Raw genomic sequence first — 15,975 nt, forward strand, 5'->3', positions numbered from 1 at the left:
GCTACAAGTACAGCACCTTAGAAATTAAAACCATACATCCAAGAATAAAATCTGATTCAGGTCTGTTCATGTTAAACCATACTTCTGCAGAACTATGCAAAATCTAAATCACTATTCCTGTGTCTGTGTTCTCTGGCTTTTGTGTATTTTCACCTGTATTACCAATTTTACATCATTCTCCTATGGGCCTTGATCCAAAACTAAAAATCATTGAGAGATTTGGAACTGCTATTTTTTCCCCCTCAACATCCCCAACAGAACTGTTTCCATTTACCAAGCAACAACAGAACCTATGTTTTGCACAGGGATGTAAACATGTTTTTAAAAAGTTAAGAGATGTACTTAGGGAAATGAAAAAACACAAGAAAGTGCAATGTTTTAAAGGTTGAAAGGCTAGCTAAAGCTACACCAAAACAGGCAAGACCAAAAGCAACTACAAAACCAGCAAATAAATGAAATGGAGCTAACCACAATCATTGTTCCTCCTGAACTAAGAAGTTAAAAAGCACACATCAAAGAACAAGGTCTGAGACAACCTGCTGCAGAACTTAAAACAAAAATCAGGGTTCTTGGCATAAGAAAAGAACTTTAAAGCACTTATCTCACACTGGTTTTGGCATAAGAAAAGAACTTTAAAGCACTTATCTCACACTGGTTTTGTTTTTTTCCGTATCTCAATGCTTCTTCAAAATGAAATTGGGTTTTGGGTATTTAGCAGTTTTTATGAGACTTGCTCCTTTTTTAGAAACTTTGCTACCAACTTGTATGTATAAAGAATGAGGAGGAGGGGGAAGGAGAGGCAAGAAAATCAGCTGAACCTTTCCAGTCAATTAGTTATGCATCAGATAAGCTGTTTTCTACAGCTGCACAACTGAACTTCTTTTTTGATTTGGGATTCAAATTGACTTATAAATATTGAAATTATAAGCTTAAGGAAATGGTATTATTTGATGCATAGCCTATTTCTAAGAATTAATCTAATGGAGAAATCATGGCTAAAGTGTTACCATTTTAGTATGGCAGAACTGCTATTCTACTAACACTTTGCTGACCCTGTAGTCATGATTATGTGTAGTGATTATTGTGGTACCGTGCACTATTGCCTTCATCCTATACAGTTCCCAGCAGTTCATTAGGTTGGATTTTCATTCAGAAGTGCTTTCCTCACTGTTAACTATTGCAGTGCTAAAGCACCTAACACCAGTCTGTTTCACAGACCACTTATGCAGACTCTATAGTATGTGTTTCTGTACTGGTTCCTAGTATTTTAGGGTTTTTAGGGATGTGAAATTAGCCGTGTAACTCAGTCATCCTCCTACAGTTCACCTTTTTACTTTTGCAGCTCCTTGAACAACCCTTTCCTGTACATTATAATTAATATTCCCTTTCTGAGAGCAGACTATCCCCAGAGTTTTGTGATTACAGCTTTATAAAGAAACCAAACTGTTTCAGCAGCCACAGTTCACATCCAAGGCACTGCTGAGACAAGCAAGTTACACAGAGGTCAGCCACCATAGATTCCTTCCAGCCCCAGACTACGACTTCGAGTGCTTTGACTCCTCATGTGTATGACCGCAGTAATGAAAAGAATCAAAATTATTATTCTATTTCCTGACACCTTGTGAAAAATTGAAATTTGATTTCATTTTGATCTGAAACAAATCCAATTCAATATTTTTAATAAATTTTAATAAAATCAAAATCAAAAATATTTTTTTCCACTGAAGTGAGCTGGAATGCAGGGTTGAGTAGCCTTCTTTAGGACACTGCAATCTAAAGGTTAAATCTCTTCTCCATCTCATTCCCGAGATTGCTTTCCATGATACATAAAAAAGAGCAAGGACTTAAATTTCCATCTGTTATTCAAATCCCAAGCCAGTTGTCATGCTGTCAAATCTCTGCATACCCTTACTACTTCCTACCAAAAACTCCATTAACCAGTAATACCACTGTGAAAATTCAGATAGAAACATTCTAACCCGTTTGGTTTTGTTTCTTTTTTTTTCTAACGGGCAAGCATTTCCCGTGCTTCTGCTGGGCTCCTTTGCTGACCAGATTCACAGTTTAATGGCATTCCTATGTAATTCCCTATCTCCTGTGTAGAGTCTCATGCAATGTGAATGATTTACAGGCTTTTAAGCTACCCAGCTATCTCACAACTGATGTTCATTCACCACTACCCATCAGTAAAGCCCTTCACTAATTTTGCTGAACCTCTAGCATTCTAGACCTGTGATCAATCCCATGCACTACATTGAAATGTGGGTCAGACTACGATACATGGGTAGCTCTGCTTTTCAATTACCTGTTTTTAAGAACCCTTGATTTCTTACTTCCATTTCAGATCACTTCTGTCTCTTGACCCCAAGAGTGCAAGAGTCAGGTAAAGTTGTTTCTGAAGATCTTTCTAGCACTGCTTCTATTGGCTGTTTTAATATCTGGTTGGTTCATTTAAGCATGCTGAATTTTTTGCCCACACCATGCAAGACTAACTGCCAATGTTGCCTTCTAATGGATAAAGTTTCACAGCTGTCCAGGTTTTACAAGTTCCACCAACCTTAAGCATCCAACTCTAAGGCATATTTCATTCTTCTCATTAATCTTTGTGCATCCTTTGGTCTGTGCTGTTACCCTGCCTCAGTGAAACCTGCTTAGAGAGATGTGCCACAAACTATAACATAGGTAGAGAGCAGTATCCATTTAAGGATGCAACCATTTCCCCAGCTGATCTCTTTTTTCTAAACTGATTTATTTTTCTCCCTGTGCTAAAAGTTTGACTGTTTCTTTAACTCCCTGTTTGATGACATTTGCTCCTTAGCAAGTGTTTTATTTCACCACTCTCAATAGCCAGTATCAACATTACATTGCAGCAGATGTGGGGGGCTTGTTAAAATACAGGCTTTACAATGATCCTGAAAAAATAACCTTTAGTATATAACAACTTGCAATACATATGACTGCTACATAAAACTTACATAAAACTAATTCAGTACATTCTTTGCTACCAAGAAAATATTAAACACCACCATCTTGTTAATCAACTTTTGAAAAAATTACTTTGACTTACAAAACAGTCTCTGCATTGAGAACAGTATCTCAGCTGTCATATATGATCATAAAAGTCAGTTGCGTTAAGGTATATCATCAAATATAGGTCTGTTCCCTGCAGTACTTTGTTGGAAGTTTGTTGGGAGTTCAATTATTACTGGGAAACTTTAGGCTACCAACAGTCTGATTATAGCACTGAGGGGTGGGTAACCAGTCAAACATTCTAGCTTAAGTTCCTCCTCATGTTGAAATAACTTCCAACAGCAGCCTGTTTTCCTCAGTAATCTGTCATCTAAATCTAAGCTAGGCATGGCCCCAGATTGACTGAATACTCCCGAGGCTCAGACCTAGTGTTCAGAGGCTGTGTCACATCACAATCCAACGAGGAATGAATACAGCTGACATTAGTATCAGCTGTGTTAAGTGTTACAGTCTCCAGCAACTGATTTCAGTTTGAACTGTGCTGTTTTGTTTTTTATTTTCTCTAATAACATCTGATACATTTCTAAAAAACACATTAGATAAGCATAGAGAAGAGAATTTGCAAAGACAAGCAAGAAAAAAGGGCATGTCTAAGAACAGACTTCACACTGCAGGGTGATATTTTTGGATTTTGTACTCTGGAAGTCTGGACATTTTAGAAATCAATGTGTAGTCAGTCAGGCGTGCACACAAGTTACAAACTAAAATGAACCAGCTAGACATAGGACTTAGACACAGGGATACAAACAATTGAATGAAGACACAGCTCTGCAGTCAAACATAGCCTTCTTACCAAATTCCTTTGCTCAGAACAAATTCTTAGTTACCAACTACAGTAAAACACTGCCAAAAGATTTCCCAGAGATCTTAGGGATGAGAAGGTACTTCAAGCAAAAATAGTTCATGATGGTTATGGGTCAAAAATAAAGCAAGCTGGGTTCAGAATGACCTAGCAGTACCATTACGGTTGAGCAAAAATAAAATGCATCTTGAAATGAGAAGATGTGAACGCAAACTGAAACTTAATTGTTGCACAGGCACAATTAATATAATTGTAATTAACAAAAAGGAAGTAGAAAGAAAAACTAAAAATGTGCCCAGTATAAAAAAAAGGTTGCATTTGAGAATTCAAGAATTAATACATATTTAAAAACCTGGGTTTTAAACTTCTGAGCCTGAGGGCCTAAACATCAAACCAGTTGAAACTGTTTACCGCTTCTAAGAAACATGATCTGGTTTCAGCACTTCTTGTTATGTCTTACCTTAAGATTCAGTTTTTTACATGTGCTGAACATGTATTACTATTGTAAGAAATTAAGCTTAAATATGTTCTGATTATAGTTTTAGTCTAGCAATTGACACACTGTTTTGCTGATTGACTGGATATCAAGCAAAAATGAACTAAAAATCAAATATAATATATTAATATATTATTATATTACAATACAATAAAGGAAAAGAGCATGCAATATGATAAAAGGAAACAGTACTAGTTTTTATACACAATATGATAAAAGAGCAATAGGAGTGAAGCATCAAATCGTCACCGCAATGTTACAGAGACTAAGAAAAGACTACATCACCAATTATCACCTTAACACCATTCAGGCCCACACTTTGGTTGGGAAGCCCCATTGCAGCCAGTGCCAGGAGTCTCTCCGTAACTGGGAAAATTCCTATGGGGTGCATCCACCCGTAGGTGAGGCTTCTGGGCCAGTCCCAGAGCTTGCCCACCTTTATACTCAGTGAAAAACAAAACCAGTTTACATACCTAGTCTATGCAAACTTTTAAGTTATCTAAGTGCAGGTGTGCAGTATCCCATGATCTATAAGGTTCACACATGCCAGGGACATTGGCCAGACACCAGAGTGTGGTGGAGTTACTGTCATGACCCAGCTGCACACAGTATTGTTGCCTGGATGGTCCTGCTCATATCTTGATTGTTCAAGGTGCTCAGAACAAACACCACCTGCTCATTAAAGTCATCCTTGAGCTCCCCGAGCTCACTGTGCAAGTTAAACAATTCCTAATTAAAGACAAAGACTTTTTCATAAGCAGTAATCAATTAATAAATTTTCACCACACACAGTGTTTTCATCAAGGAATGGTTCCGATACTGCAAAAAGTACATTAAAAAAAAGTAACTGTGTTCTTCTATAAAGAATTTTTGTGTGGCACAGCTGGCACATTTGAAAATAAAGGACTGTAGAGCTGGGATCATGAGTTACCTTTCCATCAGTGAATCACGTTAAATAATTCACACAAATGAAAGAGTGGATATGCACTTGTCTGAAAGACAGGAAAAAACTCTCCAGAACTAAACAGAACATTTCTCCCTACTAATTATTCAGACTGGCCCTATGCAAGTTAGTTTATTCAGAGTTTAAAGACCAAATAGGCCATACAGCATCTTTCTTTCATTTCAAGAGCATTTTTTCCCATATCCAAAAAAAAATTTTGACTAATTAAATTTAATGCTGCTTCTATAATATAGAGATTTTTTTTGAAATTTCATGCAAACTTCAGAGGAAGGAGAAAGCATTGGTAATTGTTACAGGAAAAAATATAAGTATTTAATATGGACTCATCATCCTCAGGCAAAAGGGTAAAGTAATAAAATGGCTTCTGCTAAAGTCTTCTGGCTGCCTGAGAAATGCCTGTTGCTCAAGGAAGAGAAGCAGGTTCCTGAAATATCCCACCAAAGCCCTTCCAAAGGGGGTACCACCCGCTTTCAGATCTATTAGCAGAAAGGTGGCAAGTGAACTTTATTCTCCTGGCCGACTCCTGTTGAAGTCTCAAAGCCTTGGAATAGACATACACACTGCTTGTGGCAAATTTCTCCACGGTTTGAGCACTTTTGTGTGTGGACAATAACATACCTCTATCTCATTTACCTAACATAATCTGTGATCATACCAGCATGCCTTTATTAGGCTTCATAAGGCTTTAGGTTTGATAAAATTCCCTGAGGAAGGGAAAGGAACAGGGAAAAGTAGGATGCTTCGGAAAGCTTCTCCTGTCTCAAGGCACTGTGTGCTGCTGGACTCCTGGCCATCATATCAGCTCACATACTACAGCCAACTTGAATTCCTGCCCCACCTCCCCTTCTGTCCCTACTGATATGTAAATTCACATTAAGACTTACTCCTTTGAAGTGTTGACCAAAGCAGAGTCTACTTTTCTGAGCAAGTTGTAATAACTCCATAAGGGTACATGCAAATTAAACATATAATCTATCAGTGTGCCATAGTGTGATGCCAGACACAGTGGACCGAGAGCTTTGAGTCAGGGAAGAAAATGCAAATCCATGAGACTGTGAAATATGTTCTGCATGGACCACATGGGCCAGAAAGCCAGATATAGTGTAAGCCTGATTTGTACTGTAAGCAGGGGTGAGAGCATGTGCTTTAGCATTTAATCCATGCCCAGATTTCCCTTGGCTGATGACCTTCTTAGTTCAGCCCAGAAAGCACACTAGTATGAATCCGTTGTGGATGATCAGGAGCCATAGCATCCACCATGAGATACATCAGCATAATGTTCTCAGTAGTGAGATTTTTGCTTGACATTCATCTAGAAGTGGTACAGATTTTCAAGCCAAGCCAGACAGACAGACATTAAGAAAATTAGTTTCTATCTAGTTACTACTGTGCTCCCACTTTCTTTTAACAGGTGGAAAGAGAGCAGGCGTATAGAACATTAGGCATCTCAGGTTAGAAAGAATACGGAATATTGTGTTGAAATGTAGGCTGGAAAGGGTTAGGGCTTTACAAAAAACCTGTTAATTCTAAAGTATCTGAACACTGTAATGTGAATCTGAGTGCTTTCAAGCCTGCATCATAAACTTTTGAAAATGGTTCATAACAGTAATAATACCAGAGAGATTTATCGTTACTGCAGTTCCTCCTTGCTTTAGAAGAAAGTTCTTTACTCTCAGTCTTGCCTCAGGCCATTAAACAATAAACCAATAATTACCAGAAAGTTCCTTGGGAACTGTTGGCTCATTATTAAAGCAGGATATGGTTAAAAAAAACAAGTGGAATTTTCAGAAATTACTTCACATAAAAAAAATAAACAAAAGCTGATTTCTTTTCAATGCAAATTTTGTGCTTGTACTCAATTCATATGCTACAAAGGCAAAATAACCTAAGCCATAATGGGCGATATTAAAACGAGGTTTGCAGCCTGAGGAAGAGAAATGTCAGTTGGAACCAGCTTTCTAAATAAACCAGGGATTACAGTGTGGATGAAGCGTACAGTGGCCAGTCTGCAAATGGAGGTGCTCAGTTGCTAGGTGTTAGCTAGGTGCCACTTCACAGTCTCTTTCCCATTTGTTCCTTCAGCTGCTTTTACTTGCTTTGCCACAAATTCTCACTGTGCATTTCACAAAGAGACAAAGTGTGGGATTCAGCTGCCCCCAGGTAAGTCAGCAGGGCCATCAGAGGCACTGCAGTGTGCTCTGCGAGGCACCTGGAAAGGTGCTGCTGCCCGCTCCTCCTCTGCCTGCCTGTCCCTGCAGATTCCTTGGCTGTCCTGAGCATTCTAAATGGCACCAAATGACTCTGCTCAGGCCTCTGAACCCTGCCCAGGGTGTCTAATCCTCAGTCCCTCAGTGAGCCAAGAGGCCCCAAAAGCAAATCAGACAGCTGGGTAGCTGGGTAGCAGGCTGAACTGCATGGACACCGAGTAATGAAAACCAAGATGCTTTGAGATGACTGTTTCCAATTTTACAGACAACCTCAAGAGCACTCCTGAAATGGCTGTTTGACTATTCTAAGCACAGCACAAGTGCATGCACGTTTCTAAATGTCTTTTAACCACTCCTAATCAAATATTATTAATCACAGAAAACATACAAAGACCTACTAGATCAGTCAAAATACAATCTTAGAGCTGAGTGTATGGGCACTTTGATGTATAGAGAAGCCTGTTGTAGATAACAGTCTCAAGTGCAACTTTGCAAATTAGGTAAGCTCTTGAAGTTTAAGATATAAATTATGCACTGACTGAGCAAATGGAAGCCAGCTAAAGGTAAATAAAGTTAGCTGGCCAAGAGCAACACGGTAACATTTTCTTTTAAAAGTTGCAAGTGAAAAAAAGAAAGATGAAAGACAAGATTTTCCACAGTGTTGCATGATGGCCCACATCTCTGCTGTCTTGAATTCTGCATGAGTCTTACTGTTCACTTGGTGTAAACAATGTGCACAGATGTAATAAGTTTTCGGGGATCACAGATTTGTTTCAAACTAAATGTAATGTGAAGGAAAATACTAATGATTTCTAATTGTATTAATGCATTAGGATTGTTCGGTAACAAAATAAACAATTCTTTGATTTTTTTCTCATTAAGTTCATATCTGAAAACACACAGCACATAGTGTTGCAAGTATAATAACTGGGACATCATTGAGGATAACTACATTAAATCATCCACAGTAGAATTACCAGGGCTAAACACCTACTGATGTATTCTACTACATGATCTTCAAGTCCATGTGTGTTCATAAACCTACGGTCAGGAAGGAAAAACTAAGTTACCAGAATCTTTTCAGTAAGTGTATAAAAATACCACTAGCCTCCTGCTTATACTTCACCTGGTGAAAGTGCTCCTGAAAATATGGTAGCTAAGGAATATTGCCCCTGCATAAGAACTGCCCAGAAACAGTTTATTAGACAAATTACCATATTCATAAGAGCTGTTTGCCCAAGAATACTCACCCATGTAAGAAATTGTTCTAATGTGTTATATAGTTTATGAATGAGCTGTCTCTATATAGCATCGCATTTCAGAATTAAAGCTATTACTGTAAAATGCAGGAAATTGCATTCATGGTTAATTGCATAATTCATGAACTCAGGCAAAGTGTGAGCTTGGTAAATATGTAAAACTTTTCAATCAACTCAAGTAGAATGAAAGAGGAAAACACATTATTGCTGAAGCTTTATATAGCAAATAAATGTTGAGTGGAGGAATGCATTTTGGTTTACGTTCTCCTTTAATATTACAGAGGGAAAAGTCATGAGTACTATAAAAGTAAACTGGAATTACCTTGATATTTTTGTTTTTCTCTTATGGGGAAGATACAAAGATTCAAAGATTTCAACTACTTATTCAATCTAATGTTGATTATCTTGACTTACAAAGCACCTAACTGAAAAAGTTGATAGCACCATACACTTATTTACATTTTTATTACTTTTGATAGGAGCAAAGGGTGAAATAGGAAGAGATAACTATCTCTGAGGTGCAAGTATCTTTGAAAGTTTAGAATTTAATATTAAATAGAATATACAAGCCTGCACCTCTAAACTGCTTTTTGTAACAATCCCTGTTTCTTTTCAAAGCCAGCTTACACAACAAGGAAGAGAAAATAAGAAATCTTTATTCAAAAGATCATTAATACATTGCTAAACTTAATTTTTATCTTTTTAACGAAGACCTGTTTTTGAAATCTATTAATGATGTGCCTGATCTTGGTCATGCCAGCACTATGGTATAAACTTATGGCTGTTACTATCAGGCTTGCTAGTACTCTTCGACCATGCTTAAAATTTTTATTATATATGGTGTTTTCTTTTGTAACTTTCTAGAGGGGAACTAAACAACATTGAACAACATTCTTTAAAGCAAGGATTTTAATCCAAGCAAAACAAATGTTTTTCAGACTAACAAAATGTTCCATTGTATTCACATTTTGTTCATATTTTTGCTGTCCTTTCTCTTTCATATCCCATTTTATCAGGAATGCATAAGTAGTCAGTCAAAATAGAGCATGACCATGACTTTTGCAAGGGACTGACCTCACGCTAGTTTCAGAGATCAGCCAACATACTACAGGTATGAATTTCTGCAAATAACAGAACATCTGCAGGACAGCTGGGGGAAAGCTTTGAGAAGAGCTAATGTTCATCCATCCCTCTGTAACCACCTCCAATTCCTGTTCTGGGATTAAGGACCTTGGCTGTTTTGATATACCTCTATCTAGGTGTATAAAATATGGATAGACATCAAGCGTGGTTTACTAAGCACTTTGAAACAGAATGATTCTTGCTTCAGTTTCTACTTCAGAAGTTGGAAACACTCTAGGAATAACCTAAGAACCAAAGAAGCTGTCCCTCACGTCTGATATCTACATCAACACTTTATTTCTATAAATGTTGTTGATGTCTATTGCCCTGAAGTATCAGACCACAGACTGAGGTGATTACATAAGGAGTCAAGAGCCTACCTTGAGAATGGATCCCATAATCTACAGAAAATCATCATCTAGGAAAAAAAGGACATGAAAGCTAAATGCTGCAGAGTTGCTGGTAGACTGCAACTTTCTCTTAGATGTTTTGAGCAACTGTGTTATTTGGAACACTGTTTTATAAACATTATCACTAATGAGCATAGCTGTGTTTTGCAGCAGATTGTTCTCTATCAATGCATTGCACATAAAAGCATCCTACATGGAGTCACCGGTAGAGTAGTTTTTGCAGCTAAGAAGAATTTGCCTTCTCTTGCTGCAGCAAGGCTAAGGAGTATACACAGGAAAACATGGACAGCTTTGAATTAATATGCCATAGATAATAGTCACTCGCAGTACTTTTACACAGAATCTGAAATGTTTTGAAATTAAGAATCAAGATCAAAGGCATGGGTTTTCCACACCCATATATTTATTTGCCCTGTGCTTGAAATTTAAAATGCAATTCAAGCTCTGCAGAAGAACATAGGAGATTGTAGTAATCCACTGCTGAGCCACACGATACAAGTGACTTACAAGTAATGATATTTGTGACAGATCTGCCGCATAAGGAACATGATAGTGTTTTTTACTGCTAGTGCTTCTAAGAATGTGTTCTATGGATAGTGCAATATTCTGTAGCAGATGTGAAGACTCCAGTATGAACAAATTAGTCAAAGATTTTCTTACCTAACAGTTTCCTAGACTTATAATATCAAGAACTGATTGATCTCAGTATAGCACAGCAAACAGCAGAATAGTTGATTTTACCAGCTGTTCTGACCAACTTTCAGTTTTTAATTGCTTTGTAACCCTTAGCAGATCTCTCTCAGGACCTAAACTCTGAGCATTTGATAAATATCAGGCTATCTAGCACAAGAAAATATAAGTGCAAAATACTGAAAATGCTAGAACAAGAACAACTGTTGCTATACAAATTACTATTCAGTAATAATGAAGTCTAGGTCTTTCAACAAAACCCTGACTCCTCTCATTCCTAAACTAAACCAGGTTCTGTCATGGCTTGTTAAAATGTAGAGATAAGGAGCTTGCCAGGAATGTACAGAATGGTATCACTGAAAGAACTACTTGCCACACTGACTGATGATGCCATTGTAATGTACATCATAGTACCCTTATGTTCTTACCAAGAACCAAGTAATTTTGTTACTTTGTTTACATCGCTGTATAAAAGCAGAGCAAATTTACAGCCAGATCTTTGAGACTCAAGATGTCTGAAAGAAATAATCCTAGTTGTGGAGGTTTCTTATGTTAAAAGCTGCTGCACTGCGGAAAAAGGAACGATAGAGTCAACAACAGAATGGAGAAGAGATGCACGTCTATCACACAGTTCAATATGTAAGCAGAGCAAAAGGTCAGTGTGTTGCTACCTCTCATTAAGTGAGCAAGATGTATGTGCATTCTGTGAAAGAAAAAAATTCACTAAAAATATTTTGATGTTACTTTTCCAATAATCCAGAAAACACTGTGTTTTCTGTGTTCAGCAAATGGCAAAAATATAAACTGGTTACTGCTAGTCTTACAATTAGAAATCCTGCTTATTTAAGGGGATCTCTCAGAATTGGCTTTAACCATTTGTTTCTCTGGAAAAGAATTCCAAGTCAAAGGTTAAAATTTCCACTTGTAGGAATCATCCTTCTATGAAAAGGCTTTACCAGATGGATTCTGATTTTTTGAAATGGACATAAAAATAAAACAAAATGAAAGCCTCAAGAAAATACAAGAAAATTTTAATGTCTGCCATGAGAATTATTTTTTTAAAAGCTAAAATGTAATAAACAGAATTTTTCAATGTCAAAACTAGTTACTGTGAAAAAAGGAACTAACAGTTTTCAGCATCCATTAATAAAATGACACATGTTTGAGGAATTTGGAAAATTGGGTAGAAAAGAAAAAAATTTAATATTCCAAAGTAGTACCCAAATAAAATTAATTACCTCAAATGCTGACTGACTGGTTCAACATATTGCAGAAACAGGGCTTTTCTTCCTTCTGTTCAGTCTGAACCCAAGGTCTTGTCACAAAATATTCTTGCCTGGACAAGAGGGAAAAAAGCAATTTACCTTTCCTAGAAAAAAAACCAAAAAATTCCCACAAGAGAAGCTGGGAAGTACAGTTATCCACTTCCTGAAATGTGCTTACCTGGACTTCCAGTACTCAGGTTTGAAGTTATTTTTCTAGGGGTTTTTTTTGTCCACTGAAGGGCTTCTTACATCCTTTTCTTAATAGCAGTCACAGCAGCTGCTCTTTGTATGAAGTTGTACTCAGCTTGAGTTACAACAAAAGTTTGCTGGTTTGTTATGTGTCATTATTTACTGAAATGACCACCTGCTCAGTGCCATTGAAAACAAATTAAAACTGCCCTAATGTAAAGATTTTCTAGTCTAAAATTCTTAATACAGTCCCAGTACAGAATTACTCTGTAAATAATGTAACATCCTGGCAGGGACGTCCAACCATTCGATGAGCCTTAGGTATTCTACAGAAAATATAGTTAATTATAGGCAATCTAATCAAAATTTTAAAGCTGACAATGGCCTTTCTGTATAAATGTATTCTTCCACAGAGAAAAGATTAACAGCCTTGGGCTTCACTGATTTATGACAACACAAGATAGAATAAGGCACAGCAGAAACAAGATACTGGAAATGCCACTGAAGGCAAATAGAAGACATGAGATGTCGGGAGGTGAGAGGGGAAACAGTAGTAGCTAACATGAAGACAACAAAAACTGAGAGCAACATAGCCAGTAAAGTGAAGAACAACATTTTTAGTAATTGTGCTTAGAGAGAAAGGCCTTACAGGACTCAATGAGGGAGGACTAAATGAGATCAATAGCTAGAGGTGACTTCAGGTTAAAGTATGCAGAATATTAATTGTATTAAATATGTAGTCTAAAACATGCTGTATGGATTTATATTGGGTTTAATGTTCCATTGTATTATCAAGCTTAATAATTACCTTTAAACCTTTTTCCTTTAGCATTCCCTGTAAAGATATATATATATATATAAAATTCATATAGCATGGTATAAAAACAACTAAAATGAGTATTTTAAAGCTTGAGAGAGTTGCACTACATACATCTTTACCTCACCACACATAAAAATGAAAATATAAATAATATGAATACAATCTACAGACAGATTAACATCTGAAACTAATGAACGTGAAAGAGATAACAGTTTGGAAAGCAGAACTCTTACCACTTACAAGGGCATCAAATGGTAAACTTTCAAATGAAATGTAAATAAATTGTTATTCCGAATGCATCAATTACTAAAATCCTGGAAACAGTTATCAAGCCAAAGTTATAATACAAATGACAGGTCCCACAATTTTAACAAGACATAATGAGTTTACATCTAAATGTTCCTCCAGCCATAGAAAATTCATTCCATTTCCAAGTCTGTTGTTTTATGTTTGATGAATCTGCAATTAATTCCTCCAAATTTAACTTTTCAGTGGAAATTTGTACTATGCTTTATTTCATAGAGTCATAGGACCATTGAGGTGGGAGAAGAACTTTGAGATCACCAAGTCTAACCATTAACACAGGACTGTTGATTCCACCACAAAACCGTGTTGCAAAACATCACATCTTTGTGTTTTTTAAACATCTCAAGGGATGGTGATACCTCACCCTTTCACGGAAATTTTTTTCCTAATATCCAATATAAACCTCTGGTGCAACTTAAAGGCCATTTCCTCTTGTTCTATTGCTGGTTACCTGGGAGAAGAGAGCAACCCCCACCTGTATACAACCTCCTTCCAGGCAGTTGTGGAGAGCAATAAATTCTCCTGAGCCTCCTTTTCTCCAGGCTGAACACCCCGGTTCCCTCAGCCGCCCCTGACAAGACTTGTGCTCCAGACCCCCCACCAGCCTCGCTGCCCGTCCCTGGACACGCTCCAGCACCTCCCTGTCCCTCTTGCAGCGAGGGGCCCAAACCTGAACTCGGTACCTGAGGTGCGGCCTCACCAGTGCCGAGCGCAGGGGGACGGTCACTGCCCTTGCCCCGCTGGCCACACCGTTTCAGCCACCAGCCAGGACACTGCCGGCCTTCCTGGCCACCTGGGCACCCTGCTGGCTCCTGCCCAGCCGGCTGCCAGCCAGCACCCCCAGGCCCTTTCCCCCCAGGCCCTGCCCAGCCGCTCTCCCCCAGCCTGGAGCGCTGCGGGGGGTTGCTGTGACCCAAGGGCAGGGCCCGGCACTCAGCCTGGTGGAACCTCGTACAGTGGCCTCGGCCCATCGGTGCAGCCTGCCCAGACCCTCTGCAGAGCCTCCTGCCCTCAGGCCGACCAACACTCCCGCCCAGCTGGGGGCCATCTGCAAACTGGCTGAGGGTGCGCTCCATCCCCTCAGCCAGGCCCTCCATAAAGACACTGAACGGGCCCCAGCACGGAGCCCTGGGGACACCGCGTGTGACCGGCCACCAGCTGGGTGTAACCCCACTCACCACCACTCTGGGCTCAGCCATCCAGCCAGCTTTTTACCCAGCACAGAGTCCACCTGCCCCAGCTGTGAGCAGCCAGTTTCTCCAGGACAATGCTGTTGGACATGGTGTCAAAGGCTTTACTAAGATCCAGTGTTGCAGCACAAGCAAGCTATCAGGCTGCGACAAGGCTTTTACCGTTGATCAGATTCTACTGTCCGGCTGTTTCTCGTTCCTCCAGAGGTCAGACCACCCCGCTCCTCCTCCACCCAACCCCTCTCCCACCATCCTCAGGGCTATTTAACCACTTAGCAGGAACGAGCTACAGCTTATTTGATGTAGTCCTACATTCCCAATGGCATCTAAAGCTAAATGGTTCTGGGCATGTGTAGCGCAGCTGGCAGAAGGCAAGTAGGAACCTACTGACAGAAACTTAAGCACAGAAACAGGAACTGAATAATAAACTTAGGCAGCAGCTTCACGGAGATTATACAAGTATCAGAAAAAACTGAAAGGTAGAGCAAATCTGCAGAGATCCAGTTTAAAGCCAAGCCCCCTTTCTAAATTTACCTTCAAATTGGTCTTAATTAGAGCTCATCTTAATGAGTTGCACTGAGTTAAACATCTTTTTAACATCAGAACTACATCCCTGTTAGAAGCTTTACCACAACAGTTTCTAAACTGTGCCATAGTGGTGTCACAAAAACTGAGGCTAGACCAGCATTTATGGACTTTGACATTTTAGCCAGTTATTTTAGTGACTTCTGGTGAGGGAAAGACAATTCAAATCTGATTAAGACAATGTAATGAATAATAATAATAATAATAATAATAATAAAGCAACCAAAACCCAGAGAAAGAGCTATTAAAAAGGAAAAAAGAAATTAGTTTAATTCACAGTTGAGAAAAACGTGGAATCTTATATTTGGAACAGATTCATCTGTGCCTAATTTTTAATCCAAATAACTTTGATCACATTTCATACATGTTAAATGAAGTCTATAAGTGGAGCTAGCAAATACAGATCTTACAGAGGAGCTGAACAGAATGTAGTCCCTCTTAATTATTTACATAACTCATGTCAACACTCCTTAGCTAAACATTGTAAATGTTTCCAGTACAGCTATCAGAGTATTAACAATTGGTGGGTTGTTTTACACTCTAAGAAGCTCAGACAGTGGAACACAGCAGATTTACGTGTTCTATTGCCTTTTAGTGATATCCAATCGAAAGGAAAAGGAAACCATTTACTGAGTTGAAA

At 38.5% G+C, this 15,975-nt stretch overlaps 1 long non-coding RNA gene across 1 annotated transcript in view; it reads right to left on the reverse strand.

The window, feature by feature from the left end:
- Positions 1–12,317, reverse strand: part of LOC130154021 (uncharacterized) — a 33,147-nt gene extending 20,830 nt beyond the window's left edge. Inside the window, exon 1 of the long non-coding RNA XR_008823567.1 lies at positions 12,219–12,317. This is a non-coding gene — a long non-coding RNA (uncharacterized LOC130154021). The remainder of the gene's footprint in view (positions 1–12,218) is intronic.
- Between the last annotated feature and the right edge of the window lie 3,658 nt (positions 12,318–15,975).

The sequence above is a fragment of the Falco biarmicus genome, chromosome 1 (assembly GCF_023638135.1).
Source record: "Falco biarmicus isolate bFalBia1 chromosome 1, bFalBia1.pri, whole genome shotgun sequence".
NCBI lineage: Eukaryota > Metazoa > Chordata > Aves > Falconiformes > Falconidae > Falco > Falco biarmicus.